Raw genomic sequence first — 6,257 nt, forward strand, 5'->3', positions numbered from 1 at the left:
CATCCTATAGCTAGGAAAGAAAAAGGTTTCTTGCACTTAAAATGTCAATTAGATTTCATTTTCCTGCCAGGAAAAAGACTCAGATGTCACACACTTTGTGACACGTTTCTTTTTGAAATCCCACTTAAAGTGCTCAGGCTCAAGACTCCAATAAATAATAAACCCAACGACTTACAGCAAACAAATAAGCCACTCTCTAATTTGCAGTTTCAGCCTTTGAACGCGGGTGCACATTTCCACAAGTTGCTGCTGTCTGAGTCCAAAATTTAGCAATGTATCGTTAGTATGCTTAAAAACAAGTGAAAGTAGGATTCTTGACATTTCTGCAGCGACAACACTGCTCACTTGTTCTACTCAAGCTGGATAAATATTAATCACCGGTGAATAAATCAATATGAAACGAAGCCAGCTCAAAGAATTTTCAGTTATTTTTGTAATAGGAAATTGAACAACCCTGAACACCAAACAGAGGTGGAGTTTTTCATCTCTAACTTCCCTTATATTTGCGGTATTAGTGGCCTGAACGGGGTGTTGAAATGCTTCACACTCTGAACTGCCACTTCGAGATAAGCTGCAATGAGTCTTCCTGTATGAACCAAGCTCGCAGAATATACTTCAGAGTTTCACACACAGTGACTCAGGATAACTGTCCTCGCTTCTCACACCGACAAAAAAAAAGAAAAAGTTCTATCAAAGTAATGGTGAAGATTTAGGCAGCAAAGATGCCTGAAGAAAAAAAAGAAGAAAAAACAATGTAATACTGTAGCATTTAAAAACTGTTAAAACAGTAAAAACAATGGGAAATATCTGCCAAATAATTAGTAATTTTTCTGTTCAGTTGATTTGATTTCAGTAAAATTGTCTAATTCAACAGTCAAACTGTGCAAACGAACAATTTACTGTTATAAAAAATGTTTGATGTGGACATTGTTATCAGTTATTTTTTATTTATTGGTATTATTTTTTACAGTTAACATGCAAAGTAAAAAACTTTATTAAAACTTTGTTACACCAAACATCTGTTAACATGTTTAAAAAATTATTTGCCATTTTTTCACTCCTTGATTATTATCTTTTTCACTCAAACAACCACAAATGTATGTAAAACAACACATTTTTTGTGCTGATTTAAATACGTGAAAAATAATGAATTACCATTTTTAAAAGTGTTTTAAAAATGTAGACGTATTTACACTTTGGACTTGCTCTTTAAGGATTAGCATGTAAATTAATACTGTTTTTCATTGATTTCACCACGTGTTGTTTTTGTAATTTAACAGTTAAATGTTAATTTTTTTTACAGCACAGTTTGTCAGATAGAAACTACTTCACACTTCTTCACTGTAATATCTCGTTCTGAATCTTGTCTTAGAGTTTGCCACTAGTATTCATTAACCTTCCACAGAGCTGGTGACTCATTAGAAGTCACAGTAATTCTGTGCTGTATTGAGTCTGCGAGAAAATTTCTCATAAATTGCTCCTTTGAATGACTCACTTGAGTTCTTGGGATCTGTCACAGTGTACGCTCAATCCTCTTCAAATGACCCAACAGCAGTAGCATTTTTATGTATTTATTTGTCATACTTCACACAGGAAATGCCTCTTCACTTTACAGATTCATGTGATGTGAACTTGGATATCTAAGTATACATTGCTATAGTGCATGAATAGTGCATAGAGGCATGCACTCCTGGCTCAAAGTAAGACACCATGAATGGCCAAGCAGGTAAAACATGATCTGCTTTCCAGAATGCATGAAGCTAAAGAAGACACATTTTAAAAAATATTTTAAGCAAGATTACTTTTTTGTTTTGATATTTTACTGTTTTAAAATAACAAAAAAAGGAAAACGACATAGGGAAATAGTTTGGTCAGTGCTTAGTAACACCCCCTCTGGTAAGTATCACTGCTTATAATTGGTTTCTGTAGCCATCGAAGACCCCTTCAGTTCAGTTCTTGTTGTTTGGGTTTTTTGTTGCCCATGCATCCTGCAAAAGGCTTCAGTTCTGTGAGATGCTTGAGTCCTGCTCTTTAGAAGTCTGCTTTGTGCCTCTTGGATTAGAGGATTGTGGATTTTGAGCTGTTAGAAGGGTCATTATCTGGAAGTAGACACCATCCTCCTTCAGCTTTTTTTCCCCCACATGGTGAGATGTTTGCTTTCAGAATTTGCTGCTATTGAATTGAATCAATTCTTCCCTCTACCAGTGAAATGTTCCATTTGTCACTGGCTGCAGCACAAACCCAACACATGACTGATCGGCTCCTGAGCCTAACAGCTAGAGAGGTGCTCTTGTCATGAAACCCTTTGTCCAAAAATATCTTTGCTCATTTCAGGTAAAAAAGGTAAAACTGTATAGTTAAACATCACTTATTTCCAAAAGGCATCAAGTTTGGTTAGAGTTCATATTCAAACTTCTGACACTGAATTTCAGAAGTTTTGATTTGCCTTTCTAGCCAGCAGTTCTCTGTGAAGGTTTTCTTGGTCAACCAGACTTCCACTTGACCTCCACCGTCCCTGTTGCCATTTCTGAGAACATTATGAACTGAGGAAGCAGCCGCCTGACATCGCAATGCTGTCTTCTTATAGCCTTCTTCTTCTTTGTGAGCGTCTGCTATTTCAGTTTTCAGAGTGCTAGGAGGCTGCTGAGAGAAGCCTATGGCCTTTCACCATGATGATGTGAACAAACCATACACCTGACAAGCTAATCAAGAGATTAGTTCAACTTATCTAAGAGCTGAAATCTCTTGAGCTGAGCTGTTGCATAGTACTTCTTTTCCTTTTTCATTTTAAAATTGCAATTGAAACACAAATCTTTCTTAAAATGCTGAAAAGAATGTTTAATCTTAACCTTTGCACTTTTTTGGAAACCAGTTCATTTCCTAGTCTCTTGACTATTAACAATAACAGAAAGTTTGACCAAACTTTTGTCCATGTCAGTGTATGGTGCACAGAGTAGACTTTACTGAAGAGGATCTGCCAGTGCAGGTGCCTTCCTGTCTGTCTGACTGACTGAAGATGGGAGCATTGGAGGAAGAATCATTTCAAAGTTAGGGTTTTAAAAGTGCAAGCAATGTTACCAGATGATGTGGAGACTAAACATGCATTTTCCAACACCTCACTCACTATGGTACCCATGATTGAAGTTATTTCGTAGGGCAAGTTCAGTTTAGGCATTTTCCACAGCCAGCCTTTATCGCTCTCCTTTTCCACGGACTGTCTTGGGGTTTCCTCCCCTGCATGCTGCTGCAGTCCACTCTGAGCTGCACTCTGACCAGTTAGTTTACTGTATAACGTTCAGTCTCTTGGCATATTATGGAAACTCAACATACAGTACGGTTGTAGCTGCAGAGGGAAGTCCAGCAAGTGAGTCATGGTACATTGGTACATGAGGAAGTTACGCAGCACTGTGCACAGCACATTCTCATTGCTGCAAAAAACAAATTGAGTGGTAATTCAAAGAGCATGGCAATAAAAAAGTACATTTTTCCTTGTGTGGCTCCTTTTTCTGCATAAAGAGGTCAAGTGACAGATGGAGCAATGATCAGCAGTAAGGAGGAAACACTGTCCTACACACAGAGATGCATATCCTGGAAGCAGGAGCAGGCACGTGATGGCTAGAAATGGGTAATAATGGAGGAGGAGAATCCATCCATCCATTATCTTTACACCACTTAATCCTCACTAGGGTCATGGGGGGGCTGGAGTCTATCCCAGCTGACTCAGGGTGAAGGCAGGGGACACCCTGGACAGGTCACCAGTCTATCACAGGGCTACACTTAGAGACAGACAACCAAGCACACTCACATTCACACCTACGGACAATTTAGAATCACCAGTTAACCTCAACATGTTTTTGGACCTTGTGGGAGGACGTCGGAGAACCCAGAGAGAACCCACGCTGCACAGGGAGAACATGCAAACTCCACACAGAAAGATTCCAGGCATCCTAACCGGTACACAAACTGGCGACCTTCTAGCTGCGAGGTGACGGTGCTAACCACAGAGCCACCTTGCAGCCCTGAGCAGGAGAATGTATTTGAAAATCACAAAAAATAATACAGGCACTAAAATTAAAGCAAAAGTCTGACAACAGTCATTGACATAACCTAACGTGCTCTTAATCTCTTCATAAACTCAACACGTCACACTGATTGACATGAAAGTCTTATTAAATAGCCTCACATGGCAGGTTCCCTACTTCCTCGATTTTTAACACTTTCAACCTTTGTGCGTACACTTTGTTGAGCATTATCGAGCCAAACTGTTGAGTGTGTCTCAGCCCGCCTTTATCTCGAGAACTGTGAGCCATTAAAGCCTACAGCAGCATTTCACAACCATGACATGTTGACACTTTATTTCCACATATTTCCTGAGAGCGAGCTGTGCAGTTATCTTCCTTGTTTTGACTTCCTCTTTGCTGCTTGAAAGCTCAGTGGCCAAACCAACTGTCTTGTGCGCAGTGTCATCATTGTGAGCTCTCAGGAGGAGATAGAAGAGTGCTGCTCTTGGACTCCTGTGCATCAACAGGTAACAGACTGACACCTCATTTCTTAAATGCTATGAATGGAAATATCTATATGCAAAAAAAAAAACAAATAGAAGAAATATACACATAGCATGTTTCTGTATTGTCTTTGATGATGTATGTTTGGAGCCGTGTCTTGTTCATTTCTCCCACAGAGCCATCTTTGATTTGACGAAAGATCAGGCCCCCCACTTAGTGTATTTGACAAGCTGAGTTGGACACTCTGTATCAGTGAGTGTCAGTTTGTCAAATACCCCAAGTGAGGTGTCACTAGTCTACGAGTTAATGTCGCTGCACAGGTTGCACAGGGAGAGCCAGCAAGCAGAGGAAACTGGAAAAACTCCAAGGTAACGTGTTTCCCAAACGCTTTTCTCGTGAGACCTTTGAAGATATCGACGAGATTTGCGGCAGTTCATGTAGCAACGCTGAAGACAGCCAAAGTGCTCTGGATCATCTTTACGACTGTCACCCTTGTGTGCAAATTACTATCATACAGATAATTGGTTTAATAATTAGAATCATGTATGTATGCTCTGCTCTTCATTTATAATAGTAAAGGCTTTGTAGAGATGTTTTCTACTCTTACAGCACAAAAACCTTTCAAATGTGATGTCTGATATGTTGTCAGTGGTGCAAATGAGCAAAAATGGAAATGCACCATCATATGTATACATGTGCAAAAACAGCTCCATGTACTGGGAAAAATGCCTTTATGTGATCAGTTTCATATTCAAGATTAAAGCTACGATCACCCGTTAAGAAGACTGTGCATCGACAAACTGTTTAGATATTATCTCCATTCAGTGTGAAGCTATGTGTCTTTTACGTGAAAATTATTCTCGACCGGGAGGAGAGCGGCCTGACAGACCCATGGAGCATCACGTGCTCACAAAGGTTTTTGGAGGGACTTTTTGTGTGATGACACGATGTACCAAAATAATTCAACAGTGCAAAATAAAGTGTGGTTTTTGTACAGACTGCTCCGTGATCTTTTAAGTGTTATATTTATAAACTGCTTGACTTACAACTGACTTCTCAAAGAGAGCACTTATCGGACCGCCCTGCATTTCCTGTTTCGGTGCAAACACACTGCATCACATGTATTACATTCAAATCGCAAATAATGGTGACATCCTTGCTGTTTTCTAACCTCTGTTTCAACGACCCTGGCATGGCACTAAATGAGGCTTTTTCTTGTCGAAAAGGTTTTGAAACTCCTACTATTGCTTTGTTAAAGTCTACTGTTCGCACTGCATGAGGAGGCTGCAGTGTGGACTCTGCCTTGGCTGCAGAAATGAAAGTTATTGACACTGCATATACTGGTTTGCATCAAAAACTGTTGCTTTGACTGGTCTTCACAACATTTTAGAGTACTGTGCAAATGTCCAGTTGTACTGTAACCGAGGGCATGTCCAGCTTTCAAGGCATTTTTTAAATAAAAGTTCCTAAATTAACGTTTGCCTTTAAAATAGTGTCAGGATGAGATTTAAAGCTGTCTCAGTAAGTGAGCCTGTAAAACAATTCTTTATATAAAGAATTGCTCTCACTCACCATTGCACCCTATCTACCAGAGTTCAGCGACTCCCTGACCATGCACAGAATCACACATTAGCATAATTTTATTTATAAATCCATCCTTGGTCTGCTCCCCTCTTACCTTTGTTGGTATATTTTATTTAAAGCCAGTAATTACTATCTGCGCTCGAATGACATCCTTTTATTGACTGTCCC

Source organism: Stegastes partitus, unplaced genomic scaffold (assembly GCF_000690725.1).
Source record: "Stegastes partitus isolate 25-593 unplaced genomic scaffold, Stegastes_partitus-1.0.2 Scaffold1500, whole genome shotgun sequence".
NCBI lineage: Eukaryota > Metazoa > Chordata > Actinopteri > Pomacentridae > Stegastes > Stegastes partitus.